Source organism: Dendrobates tinctorius, unplaced genomic scaffold (genome assembly GCF_039654945.1).
Source record: "Dendrobates tinctorius isolate UK_male_01 unplaced genomic scaffold, ASM3965494v1 ptg000054l, whole genome shotgun sequence".
NCBI lineage: Eukaryota > Metazoa > Chordata > Amphibia > Anura > Dendrobatidae > Dendrobates > Dendrobates tinctorius.
In genome coordinates, this window is record NW_027361722.1 from 18,520,774 (window position 1) to 18,535,602 (window position 14,829).

The window sequence follows — 14,829 nt, forward strand, 5'->3', positions numbered from 1 at the left end:
ATTACTAACCACATTGTAAGTTTTGAAATAAACACACAGCAAGAATAAAGTGTGTAAGATGGCCGCCGTATGGGTCCACTCCTTGAGGGGAGATATGTATCATCACGGCTGGTAGCTTCTGCAATGTGAGCTCGGAAAGCATGCTCCAGCACATATAGTGCTGAGAGAGTTATTAGGCCATTCCAGGGCCGGGTTTTACGAGCTGTCATGTGGCACCCCTGAGGCTCAGTCGCCGCAGGGGTACTGCACCTTCTCCTAAGGTGTAGTGCCCCACCGCCTAGGTAAGTTGGGAGCTCCTTTCCACACTCCAACACTCGCATCCCACACAACAGGGTAGTTCTGCACAACCACATTGCGGCTCAGTGCTTAGAGAGTAGCAGAGCACCTCTGGTGGTTCCCTGCATGGAACACTGGATGTGCTGGGAGGTGGGTGGAGTTGAGATCCATATAAAAGGTTTAGAATTACAGGTTCAGTCTGGCGGGAGGTCAGGCGAGAGGAGAGAGGACAGTCAGTCAGGAGAGTCTGAGGACGGGTCCGAGAGGGAAGGAGATCCCTAGAAGAGGGAGAGAAGAAGGAGTGCTGCAGCTGCCTCAGTGATCTGAGCCAGCTGGCACAGGAAATAACAAGAGAGAGAAAGAAAGACGTAGAACTGCAACCTAAGCTTCCATAAGAGAGAGAAGGACAAGTACGGAACGAAGGAGTAGAGAGAACAGAGAGGAGTTGTGGGTTGGAAGAGGAACCCTGCCTATAGGTTCTCAGTGCAAGGCCGGGGCCCGGTCCCCGAGGTTGTATGGACACTTATGGTTCTGCAGCAGACACCGGTGGAGTAGGAGGCTGTAAATGCACTACTCCCATCTAAGACTTGGGGCACAACAGCAACTGAATAGAGAGCCAGGACTACGGAGAAGGGAGTCCCCGATAGAGGCTACAGCTGTCTGCCATACGAGTAGAGTTGTTAGGAACATCTGACAGGAGGAACTCCAGAGTACCACGGTATTGGAGAGCTTCACACTAATAGGCGCATTGGCGAAGTCGTTCAGGAAAGGTACATGTTGGCGGAGTGTTGGAGAGGAGAGCCCTGACTTGCCCGGAAGGTTGACTGAGTCTCTGCCCCTGAGGACAAGGCATGGAGGCAGGCACCAGTGGGTACCAAGAACTGTGAGTAAAGCGTTGAAACTGCAAGCCCTGGTGTCCTCCATTCCTTCTTGCGTCCGCCAGCACTGCTACATCCCCTGCGCCGGACACTACACCATCAAAGTGTCCCCACATCTACACTGACCTGGGACAACAGCCCTGCCTGTGGAGGGCTATACCACCATTGCTGCATCACACCATCTGTCCCAGAGGATCTGTCTGCAGCGTCGGCTTGACACCTCCCTTGCCGAACACCACAGGTGGTGTCACGAACTATTCCATTCCACTACACTACAAACCACCATTGATTTGGGCACCCAGGGCCACGGACCGGGTCACCGCTGCTGTGACACATTCCCCCTAATACCGGCCTGGTACCGAGTACCCCACAGCCCTGGGACGGGGCGACCCAACTTGGCGTCACGAACAGGATGACGAGACCCGATGCCATCGGGTTCTGTGTGCCTGAAATTTGTGAGACTTTATACTTTTGAAAATGTGCAGAAGACCTGATTTGATAGACTGTAAAATGGACATTAGAAATGGCCGCTGGCATGGAGAAGAAGGGCGTGAAGAGATGGGAGGTCCTAAGAAAAGACCGTGAAGAGTATCGGACCTTCCCTGCCTGAATTACTATGTGACAGCGACATGGCCCACCCCCCAAGGGGTTCGTATACTGGCTTGGTATGGAGACGCTGGAAGAAGACGCCGCCCCCGGAAAGAGGAGCAGAAGAAGCCAGTGGCGGGAAAGGGGCCGAGGCAGGAAGAAGAACGGCATTTTGGAGAGTGAGGGAAGGAGGCCTGTGGAGCGCGGGGAAACGGATATCCCTGGTGCCATGGCTGAAGGCTCCGACTCGATCTCAGGGATGAATCACCAACAGCTGGACGACGAGATTATCCAGCTAACGCGCCGCCTGCGACGACTGAGGCGAGAAGCGCTATGGACATTAAACTTGCAGCGCGCCCAGGAGGGGCCTACACCTGCGGTACCCGCGACACCGGTACTCGCCGCTGCTGCACCGGACCTTTTCCTGGCAGACCCTGTGGAGCTTGGAGCCGCTACCATGCCATCGGCAGCGTACTCTGTCCCCTCTTTGCCGCTGATTCCGGAGGAGTTGTACACAGCCCAGGGAGCTGAAGCGGAGGAAGAGAAGCTCCTGCTCGGACCTGACGCGGCTGCGCAGGCCCCGCCAGCGACCCCCGTGGAACCAGAGCTACTGTTGACTCCACCGCCATCCCCGGTGTCTCACCGGGCAACATCCATTGCCATCACGCCTGCACCGGAGCAGGGTCCGCACCGCCGGGAACTCCCAGGTATATACCCCGGCCTTCCTAATGGGTTGATGGCGAGGTGGAGGAGGTCCCTGCTGCTAGGGGTACGGTTGGAGCCGGCACGCCCGATCCGACATCTTCAAGGAAGAGGGGGGTCTGGATCGTTTTGGGATGGTGGTCTAGGGATCCCTTCACTGCCAAGTCCTCAGGCAGTTGCTCATCAGCGCCGACAAGCTGCAGAAGCCCTAGGAGCTAGACCTCGTACCAGGACAGCGGAACCACCTATCGAGGAGGAGCAGTTGATGGGCATTGAGATACATCATGGGTTCCATTTTCCACAGCTTCAAGGCCCTTTAGCCAGAAACCAGAATCAGGATGAGGACAATTCCAGAACCCCAGGAGGGGACCACCATTAAAAAATTTTAAATCTCGTTACCCAGGAGGGTTTGTTTGCACCAGTTGTGAATTATTTTTGTTCATCATGTTTTTGTTTTTCTGGTAGCACTTTTGTTGCCTAGTTTTTGCAGTGGCAGCGTTCTTTAAAGTGAACTAGCGATCCTGAACTTGGAGTGATCCAAAAACTCTTACCTGTAAATAGTTGCACCTCTTTAGGTGCCCTCTCTTGGTTTTACATAAAAGGACACTTTGCGAAGATAATGTCAAGTTTTATATAGAGACACTTTGCGAAGATGATGTTTTGCATGGACACTTTTCGAAGATGATGTCTACCTCAAAAGACACTGCAAGAAATCCCGGCTGGGAGTGGTGTCCAGCACTTACAAGAATAACTGTTGAATGTTTTACTGTAAAGTATTTAATAATGTGTTGTATGAGTATTAGTAACTGAGAAATGGCTTTTACAGAGAATTGAGAATGTTTTGATACAGAATTAAGAATAAAGAATTGAAAGTAGACTGGTGACGGACCAGGTACTTGCGGTCAGCGTCTTGCGTCTAGAAGAGACAGTGAAAGTAGAAAAATGATAAAGAAATGTGTACTAGAGAAGGAAAGCTGAATAAAGTGATAGTGAGTCAGATAATGGCACTTCAGGTAGTTAAATAAGAATTGTTTGTAACGTTCAAGAATGAGTACCTCCTATACTAGGAAGTTTAGTATAAGAATTGTTTATGCAGCATTGTAAAAAAAATTTGTATGTTTCTTTGCTGTCAACTTTGTTTACCTTGCAGCCCGCGGACGTGCTGTGTTTAACGGGGGGTATGTGACGCCCCTGAGGCTCAGTCGCCAAAGAGATACTACACCTTCTCCTAAGGTGTAGTGCCCCACCGCCTAGGTAAGTTGGGAGCTCCTTTCCACACTCCAACACTCGCATCCCACACAACAGGGTAATTCTGCACAACCACATTGCGGCTCAGTGCTTAGAGAGTAGCAGAGCACCTCTGGTGGTTCCCTGCATGGAACACTGGATGTGCTGGGAGGTGGGTAGAGTTGAGATCCATATAAAAGGTTGGGAAGGTTTAGAATTACAGGTTCAGTCTGGTGAGAGGTCAGGCGAGAGGAGAGAGGACAATCAGTCAGGAGAGTCTGAGGACAGGTCCGAGAGGGAAGGAGAACCCTAGAAGAGGGAATGAAGAAGGAGTGCTGCAGCTGCCTCAGTGATCTGAGCCAGCTGGCACAGGAAATAACAAGAGAGAAAGACGTAGAACTGCAACCTAAGCTTCCATAAAAGAGAGAAGGACAAGTACGGAACGAAGGAGTAGAGAGAATAGAGAGGAGTTGTGGGTTGGAAGAGGAACCCTGCCTATAGGTTCTCAGCGCAAGGCCGGGGCCCGGTCCCCGAGGTTGTATGGACACTTATGGTTCTGCAGCAGACACCGGTGGAGTAGGAGGCTGTAAATGCACTACTCCCTTCTAAGACTTGGGGCACAACAGCAACTGAATAGAGAGCCAGGACTCCGGAGAAGGGAGTCCCCGATAGAGGCTACAGCTGTCTGCCATACGAGTAGAGTTGTTAGGAACATCTGACAGGAGGAACTCCAGAGTACCACGGTATTGGAGAGCTTCACACTAATAGGTGCATTGGTGAAGTCGTTCAGGAAAGGTACATGTTGGCGGAGTGTTGGAGAGGAGAGCCCTGACTTGCCCGGGAGGTTGACTGAGTCTCTGCCCCGGAGGACACGGCATGGAAGCGGGCACCAGTGGGTACCAAGAACTGTGAGTAAAGCGTTGAAACAGCAAGCCCTGGTGTCCTCCATTCCTTCTTGCGTCCGCCAGCACTGCTACATCCCCTGCGCCGGACACTACACCATCAAAGTGTCCCCACATCTACACTGCCCTGGGACAACAGCCCTGCCTGTGTAGGGCTATACCACCATTGCTGCATCACACCATCTGTCCCAGAGGATCTGTCTGCAGCGTCGGCTTAACACCTCCCTTGCCGAACACCACGGGTGGCGTCACGAACTATTCCATTCCACTACACTACAAACCACCATTGATTTGGGCGCCCAGGGCCACGGACCGGATCACCGCTGCTGTGACACATTCCCCCTAACACCGGCCCGGTACCGAGTACCCCACAGCCCTGGGACAGGGCGACCCAGTCATAAGTAGTGTTGAGCGATACCTTCCAATATCGGGAAATATCGGATCGGATTGGATCGGACCGATACCCCAAAAATGTCGGATATCGCCGATTCCGATACCGGAAACCAATGCAAGTCAATGGGACACAAATATCGGAATGAAAAATAAACCTTACCTTCCTTGTAGGTTAATTCTACATGAAGGAAAACAGCTAAGAAAAATGTAGAATGTATTGGGGGAGGTGGAGGAGACATTAAAGGCATAGAGGTTTAGCCCAATCAAATGGAATAGCAGGAATTAATTTTTAAGAAAAAATTTTTTAATTCTTCGGGGTGGTCTTCAGGGTCGTCGTCTCTAGGGTCGTCGTTTTCGGGGTCGTCGTCTTCTTCGGGGTGGTTTTCAGGGTCTTCGTCTTTAGGGTCGTCGTCAGGGAGATCCAGAGTGATTACCAAAAACCATTTAAAAAAGCTTGAACTTGGAAATGTAGCAGAAGGTACAAGAAGGCTGAGGAACTGCTGAGAACCAGCTGACGGTACTGGAACCTGGATGGGTAGCCGAAGGTACAAGAGCCAATGGAACTACCGAGGACCAGCTGATGGTACTGGAACCCGGTTACTAAGCAGGAGGTACCTGTACCAGAAAGCACTACCAAGGACCAGCAGACGTTGGTGGAACTCGGATACCGAGAAGGAGACACCTAAGCCAAAGACTCTGCCTGGAACCAGCTGACGTTACTGGAACCCAGGGGGACATATTCAAGATTGACTTCCAAAGAACCAGCTAATGGTACTGGAACTCAGATAGGCAGCAGAAGGTACACATGAAAAAAAAATTTGCAAGGCCGCAAGCTGGCCAGAGTTACCGAAACCCACAGTCCTACATGGGGAGCTTGTCCTATTGGCACTACGGAATCAGCCTTCATTGCCAGATCCCGCAGCCCACATAGGAAGCACCTAAACTGCAGGCACCATAGAGTTGGCTAACCCGACCGCAACATGACAGGACAATGTATTGGAGGCAAAGTGACGTTGTCACTACCCGGAAACAGCTGGCATGCTGGAACCAGGCTGGGCAGGAGGGAGTACCCGTGCCAAAGACACTTGTGAGCAGCAACTGGCGGTGTTGGAGCCCATGGATTACAGTAGAAACAGAGTGGAGGCAGAGGTCTAATTGGAGCAAGTTTAATATCTGTAGTAGTGTGAATGTGGACAGAGCAGGCGAAATTGACGAACACACAGCAGGGGATCAGCTGATGTTACTGAACCCCAATAATACGGGAGCAAGTGTTGACTGTGCAGATGGCACTTCTGAGCAGCAACTGGCGGTGTTGGAGCCCAGGGATTTCAGTTCAGGTGGTAGAAACATGAACACAACAGGAGACCTGGATACTGTTGCCAACCAATTATTTAATCTGGAAGAGGACTGGCAAATTCCTGCGAGTTCCAGGCCTTGTTAATTTTCAGAAAAGTAAGCCGGTCAACGTTATCGGAGGATAGTCGCATGCGACGGTCTGTTAGTACACCACCTGCGGCACTAAAGACGCGTTCCGATAATACACTAGCAGCAGGGCAAGCCAGCAGCACCTCCAATGCATACTGGCTAAGCTCTGGCCATGTATCCAGCTTAGAGACCCAAAATTTGAAGGGGGAAGAGTCGTGTGGAAGAACACTGAGAGGGCAAGACATGTAGTCTGTCACCATCTGACGGAAACGTTGCCTCCAGCTGACTGGAGCCGTCTGTGATGGTGTAGACATTTGTGGCGGGGACACAAAACTTTGCCACATTTGGGCCATACTGGTCTTGCCTTGTGCTGAGGCGCTGCTTCTGCTCCCTCTTTGTGCAGAGCTTCCTCCACTGCCTCGACGCACTGAGCTGCTTTGTAAAGCACTAGCAGCACTGCTCTCGGGTGGAATGGAGAACATGATGGAATGCACCAGTGTGTCTTAGTACTCCCGCATTTTACGCTCTCGGTTCAACGGTGTTATGAGCCTTTGTAAGTTGTACCGGTAGCGAGGATCTAGGAGGGTGTACACCCAATAATCAGCCGTGTTGAGAATGTGGGCGATGCTGTGGTCGTTTCTCAGGCACTGCAGCATGAAATCAACCATGTGCTGCAGACTGCCAACTGGCCAAGAAACGCTGTCCCCTGCTTGAGGTGTCATCTCTGCCTGCTCTGCATCACCCCACCCTTGCTCTACATACTGACTACTAGAGCATTGTGTACCTCCCTCCTCTGGAGAGATGTCTTCCTCCTCCATTGACTCCTCCTCATCCTCCACGCAATGTGTCCCCTGCCTAGGCCTTTGTGAGGAACCACGTTGCGCAGACTGTCCAGAAGCAGATGTCATTTGTGACTCCTCATCCTCCACCTCTCCCAAAACCTCCTCCCTTAGTGCTTGCAGTGTTTTTTGAAGCAGGCAGATAAGGGGGACAGTCATGCTGACTAGTGCATCATCTGCACTCGCCATCCACGTGGAATCATCGAAGGCACGCAAAACGTGGCAGATGTCCTTCATAGAGGCCCACTCAGTGGTGGTGAAGTGTGAACGGCGCGCAGTGCGACTTGTTTGCGCCTGATGCAGCTGGTACTCCATTACTGCTGCCTGCTGCTCATACAACCTCTCCAACATATGTAACGTTGAATTCCACCTGGTGGATAGGTCACATATGATGCGATGTTCCGGAAGGCGGAATCGGCGCTGCAGAGCTGCAATGCGCGATCTTGCCATGCTGGAACGCCGCAAGTGAGCGCACTCTATGCGGACCTTGTGCAGCAGTGCATCAAGATCCGGATAGTCCTTCAAAAAACTCTGCACAACCAAGTTGAGCACATGTGCCAGACATGGGATGCGAGTGAGGTTGCCTAGGCCCAGAGCTGCCACCAGATTTCGGCCATTGTCACACACTACCATGCCTGGCTGGAGATTCACTGGCACAAACCACATGTTGCTCTCCTGCTTGATGGCATTCCAGAGCTCCTGCGCTGTGTGGCTTCGATTCCCCAAAGAAATTAATTTCAATACGGCCTGTTGACGTTTGGCCACGGCTGTGCTCATATCGGTCGTAACAGGTAAGCGTTCACGGGTCCATGTGGAGGTAGACTGTGACGGCTCCAGCAGTGCTGATTCAGAGGAACTGGAGTATGAGGAGTCAATGTGTACAGACTGGATTCCTGCAATCCTTGGAGTTGGCAGAACACATACAGCACCACTCTCAAGATTTGTACCCGGCTCCACAACATTTACCCAATGGGCAGTGAGGGAAAGATATCGTCCCTGTCCATGGTTACTGGTCCATGCATCGGTGGTCAGGTGGACCTTGCTGCTGACGGCATTTAGTAGCGCATGTTTAATTTTTCCCTCCACATGCTTTTGCAGGGCAGGGACGGCTTGCCTGCTGAAATAAAAGTGGCTGGGCACATTGTATTGTGGGACTGCCAATGCCATGAAGTTACGGAAGGTGTCAGTCTCCACCAGCCTGAATGACAGCATTTCAAGGGACAGTAGTTTTGCAATGCCAGCATTCAGAGCCAGTGCTCGGGGGTGGTTTGCCGAGTATGGGCGCCTTTTCTCCCATGCCTGTGCTACCGATGGCTGTAGACTGGCCTGGGAGTGTGAGGATGACAGGGAACGTGGTGCTGTGGGTGGAATGACACTGTGTCTCTGTACAACAGTGCCAGTGAGGAAGCCGAACCAGCTGTGTGTGAGCTGGAGGAAGAGGCTACAACACGAGCTGAAGAGGTGGTAGGTGGTGCTGTAGGTTGGCCTAGGTCTTCAGTATGTCTTTGTAACTCCACCAAGTGCTTGATCCGCACATGTTTCCACATATTTGTGGTATTGAGGTTGCTGACACTTTTCCCTCTTTTCACTTTCTGATTACACAGCTTGCATTTGACAAAGCAAATGTCATCTGCAACTGTGTCAAAAAAGGACCAGGCACTGCAAGTCTTGGGAGCACCCGTTTTGGGTTTTGGAAGAGGCATGCTCCTAATGTGTGCCGAAGTGGAGGCTACAGGCAACCGAGTCTGCCCCCTCCCTCTCCCTCCTTTTTTGGCCATTTGGGGAATCTCTTCCTCAGAGCTGCTCCCACCACCTTCCTGTACCTCACGCCATGATGGGTCAAGGACCTCATCATCTACACTCCCCTTTTCAAATGACTGCTTCTCCTGGGTAGTCTCGCCAGCACAGTACGCACCAGAAAGTGGCACCTGAGTCTCATCATCAGATGCGTACTGAGGTGTGCTGACCATAGGCACTGGCCCACCCACCTCTTCAGAATCAGAGAGACAAAGCTGTTGCGCATCACTGCATAATACCTCTTCTTCAAATTCTCGAATGCTGCTTGGCTGGCCCCCTCTTTCCAAGCCAAGAGATTCATAAAACAGAAGTAGAGATGGCTCCTGTCCAGGGCTCTCTGACTGCCTGGGCAATTTGGCAGGTGGTGAAGAGACAGATGGGTGCTCTTCAGTGCTCTGGACCTGAGAGGATCTGGAACTAATTGAAGTCGATGCGTTAGCTGCCATCCATCCGACAACGGCTTCAATTTGTTCGTCCCGCAGCAGTGGGGTACGGTGAGCTCCTACAAAGCTGCGCATAAAGGACTGTTCCTTGGTAAAACTGGGGGATGCTGAGTCACTGGTGCACGCAGCAGGCACAGAATCCCCACGTCCTCTCCCTGCAGAAACTCCCCGCCCATGACCAAGTGCCTTGCTCCCTGCCTTCTTCATCTTGGTAGACTGATAAAGATAGGCAGAAAAGTACAAAGGGCTTAGTGTGCTTATTCCTGAATAGCTGCTAACAGGTATAAGAAACACTAATTTTATAAAGTGTGGACTAGACTTTAATATGAGCTAATGTGGCCTACACAACTGTCAAGTGGAGGGTTTGGTGAACTTTATTAACTTTTTTTTTTTCACAAAAAGACAGTGGATGTGCCCAAAGATGTTGAAGCGATAGTATCACAAACTTTTTGTAGCTATTACAATGCAGGAAGGTAACCTACAATGCAATAGATGAGGCTAATGAGAAAAAACTTTGTCCAGCTCCACGATGTAGTGAAAAATATTCTTTATTCACTCAATAGAAATGAGGTTTAAAAGCCAGCATGAGTTACAAGGCATGCGATCGATCTACGCGTTTCGAGTGGCTAGGCACTCTTAATCATGAGGCTCCAAAAAATAGGCTAATACTAATCTGGCTGGGGCTGCAAGGCACAAGCCAGCAGAAAGGCTCCTCTATCTACTCCTATATAGTGTTTGCAAATATTCTAGCTGGATACGGATGGAACCACACTAATAGGAGAAATCTGGAAGAATGAGCAGCACTAATGCAAAAAAGGACAATGTATGAGGCAGTGACGCACGCTGATCGGATTACAACCGGAGGTGGTGCAGAACACACTACAGCGTGAGCTGCACTCACACACAGAGACCTCACAGACAGCCGTGAACAGCGCTGCAAGGCAAAAGAAAGCTTCTCATACTGCGGTTGCTAAAGTAGCCTGGGTAAAGCCCAATAAAGCAAATCGCTAGCTCAAACTGTCCCTCAGAGTCTTCAACAGCAGCCTGTCTCTAAGTAAATTCACAGCAGAGTGAACTCAAAATGGCGGAGGCGGCTTTTATAGTGCATCATGACATCATTTCAGCAGCCAATCACAGCCATGCCATTAGTTAACATGCCTACATGCCTAACAGGATGTGCCCTCACTTCTTAGGATTCCTCATTGGCTGAATCAAATCAAACTGGCTCATAGCATTATGGAAACTTCCGATTCCGGTATTCAATATTGTAAAAGTATCGGAACTCAGCATCGGAACTCCGATACAGCGAATATCGGCCGTATACCCGATATTGCAATATCGGAATGTTCAACACTAGTCATAAGAGATGGGTGGAAATGACCGCTCACATAGTCCTACCCCAGGGGCGTGGTTTGGCAGATAAAATGGAGAACGAGTGTCTTTTTCAGTGTTAGGATCTGGAGATGTGTGGATCTCTTATGTGTTAGTCTGTGCTAAGGCCTAAAGAACCAGACACTATCCTGAGTGGGCAGACCCGCTATATTGTATGGACTTTTTACTTTGTGTTTACTTGCTATGCCTACCTCAACCGCAGCTGAGTAAGTACAAATCTCTACAAGTGTTTTATTTGAAATAAAACAAAACACCCTGTTTTACACATTTATTTAAAAATAAACAACAAAGTTATACTCACCTTTATGCCTAACCCATTGAAGCCCTTATCCCCTGTAAAAAAAAATAAAAATAAAAAAACAACCATATCCTTCACCTGTCTGACATAGAGATAATCCATACTGTTCCACACCTTACTTCATCTCTGTGACATCTGGCTTGCAAACTGAATGGGGGGATCATGCAACTGTCTAGACTGAAGGCCAGAAGACAATGGGCTGCTGCGATGTCACTGAAGCTGGTTCCCATGGGCAGTTCACTGTGAGCCAAGATGGTGAACTGCGGTGACCTCAATTGCGGTGACCTCAATGGTGCTAGTAGTGGTCTCATTGAGGTCACTGCAGTAACTGCTGTCACAAGTGTGTCACATCCTCCTGGGAGACCTGGGATTAGGGGATAATTATATATTGTGAGTCCAGGTCTTCATTTTAGCCTGTGCGTTTTGTTCCTCAAATTAAATAGACTTCACTTCCTTTGGTGCTGAAGAGGTTAACGACTCTTTGTATGCTGGTTAGAGGCATGCAGCTCCATCTCACAGCTGCTCCTGACCTCCTCATTTTCTTTCTATATAAAACCTGGCCAGACCTTCTCCTCCCTGCCTGTGAAAGTTTACTTCCTGGCTTGCTGGAGTTGGTGTGCTGAAGTTGGAGTTTGTAGTTGCTGCTGGAGATTGGTGTTTGTTGCTTTTGGGTGTAAGCTTTTTCCATTATCCTATTCCCATTTGTTTTGTACATTCCTATCCTTCCCTTTATTCCTCTCTACCCTTGGTGAGGGTTCTTGTATGTAAGTTGATTTTTGTTATCCCTGTTCGTCTTACGTGTTTATACACCAACATATCTGTCCCAGGGCTCCTGCGTGAGGGGACAGCTTAGAACATTATCAGGAGCATAGTAAGATAAGAGACTCAAGCCTCACTACCTTTAAGAGTCTCCCCGGGACAGGGTTAGTTAGGATCCCAGTTCCAGGGACAATTTGAGGCCCCCCTTCCTTACCAAAGACTGTCATAGCATGACAGCTGCCAGTGGTAACACAGCCTCAGTGACTGGAAGTAACCTCTATGACGTCACCTCTTGTCACTGAAGCCGCGATCGCAGCACCTCATTGTCTCCTGGCTTTCAGTTCAGATTGTAAACCAGAGGTCGCAGGGATGGATTGCGGCATGCGACAGTGTGGATTATTTTCACGTGGAGAGGTAAGGGATATGGTTGCTTATTATTATTATTTTTACAGGAAACAAGGGCTTCAATGGATTAGGCGTAAAGGTGAGTATAACTTTGTTTTTTATTTTTAAGTAAATGTGTAAAAGAGGGTGTGTTGTTTTATTTCAAGTAAAGGATTTTATTCTTGCTGTGGGTTTATTTCAAAACTTACTACGGGGTTAGTAATGGAGGCGTGTTATAGACGCATCTCCATTACTAACCAATTGGCTTGATGTCAGCTGACAATACATAGCTGACATCAACCCTATAAACATTACCTCACTTGACACTGCCACAGGGTAAGTGGGAAGAGCTAGGCTAAGTGCCAGATTTGATGCATCTTACGGATGTGCCATTTCTGGGGCAGCTGAGGACTGATGTTGGCAGTCAAGGGGGGGGCAAATCTCTGTCCCTTTCGCAGGCTATTATTATCAACATACAGCTGTCGTCAGAGGGAAGCATGAAGTGCTCTAAAATTTCCTGGTTGATGGCTGCGCTGACTTTGCTCTTGATAGAACAAGGTGGACCTACACCAGCAGATGTTCACACTAGACCTCAAGCAGCTTGGATTGTGGCCTCTCCACTCTTTCTGCAGACTCTGGGACCTTGATTTCTAAGGTCTAGTGTGAAGTATCCACAATCAATGATGGTTTCTGGAGCCATGTCATCTGCTGGTGTAGGTCCACTGTGTTTTATCAAGGCCAAAGTCAGTACAGCTGTCTACCAGGAAATTTTGGAGCACCTGATGCTTCCCTCTGCCAACAAGCTTATTAGGCTGGAGTCACACACAACCATTAAAAAGTCTGTCCGATTTTTACGGTACGAAATCTCACAAAGGTTTCTTGTCCAGAGATCCGTCTGTCATCTCATTTTCCGGTGATGAACCGATTTTACTCGCATCTAAGCTTCAAATTGACATCCAATGCCAATGCCTGATGCTCTTTCCTGTTGACCAGGAGAAGTCTTGCGATTTAATCACAAGTCACACGTGTGGTCCGTTTTCAATGCGATTTTTAATCGCATCCATAGACTTGCATTGGCGACTCCGATCCGAAAATCGGTGACAATCACAGCATACTGCGATTGTCTCCGTCCGAGGAATGGATCCGATCAAAAAACGGATGATGGGAGCAGCACCATAGAATAACATTGGGACGAATGCAATGCGATTTTTTATCGCATTGCATTCGTCCGATGTAGTCGCTAGTGTGACTCCGGCTTTAGAGATGGAAACGTCATTCTCCAGCAGGTAACCTGTCCACACTGCAAAAAGTACCAATACCTGGTGTACACACAACAGTATCACTGGGCTTGATTGGCAGCAAACTCTCCTGACCTTAACCCCATAGAGAATCTATGGAGTATTGTCAAGAGGAAGATGAGACACCAGACCCAACAATGCAGATGAGCTGAAGGCTGCTATCAAAGCAACCTGGGCTTCCATAACCCCTCAGCAGTTCCACAGGCTGATCGCCTCCATGACACGCCGCATTGATGCAGTAATTGATGCAAAAGGAGCCGCGACCAAGTATTGAGTGCATTTACTGATCATACATTTCAGAAGGACAACACTTTGGATTTTAAAATCATTTTTCCAGCTGGTGTTATAAAGTATTCTAATTTACTGAGATAATGACTTTTGGGTTTTCATTGGCTGTAAGCCATAATCATCAACATTAGCAGAAATAAACACGTGAAATAGATCACTCTGTGTGTAATGACTCTATTTAATATGTGAGTTTTATTTTTTGAATTGAAGAACTGAAATTAATTAACTTTTTGATGATATTCTACTTTTGTGAGATGCACCTGTAGATAACTGAAACAAGATGTGTGGGTCACATTCGATGACTTCCTGTTCAAGTCACCTGACCACTGCAGCCAATCATAGACTGCAGTAGTTAGGTGATCAAAGAACAGGTTGTTGCTTCCAGTGCTGACCAGATGACCAATGTGGGGTTAGGGTGGATATGTCTCATTTTATTGTCTAAAAATTATACAAGCTAATTACATTTTCTTTCTTTTGTAGAAGATGGACAACCACTTTAAAGGTGAGATGGCTGTAGAAAGCTTCCATGTTCCTGTAGATCTTCATAACTTCAAGTTACTTCGAAGGAGGGGTGATGATTTGTGTCAACTCTGGAAATGCAGGGAGTTTGGAAATTAGAGATGAGATTGCAGAATCCCAGTCCAGTTGGCCACATTGATAGACCACGACCTCCGAACCAGGGAACCACAAACCTTCTACCACCTACAGTATCTCCTGTACTTCTTCTGATTAGTAGGTCATTTGATGTCAGAGCCGCCAGTGATGTCATAGGTAGTAGCACATTTGTTGTGCCTCTTTTGGGTGGCCATGGACTACCGATGTGGTTGCTGGATTACTATTTCGATATGTGGATCCATGATGTTGAGTTGGTGTTAAGCACACTTGTTGAGGTGGATCCTCTAAGCCTTAACACACTGACCCCGGGTGTTGATGAAACGAG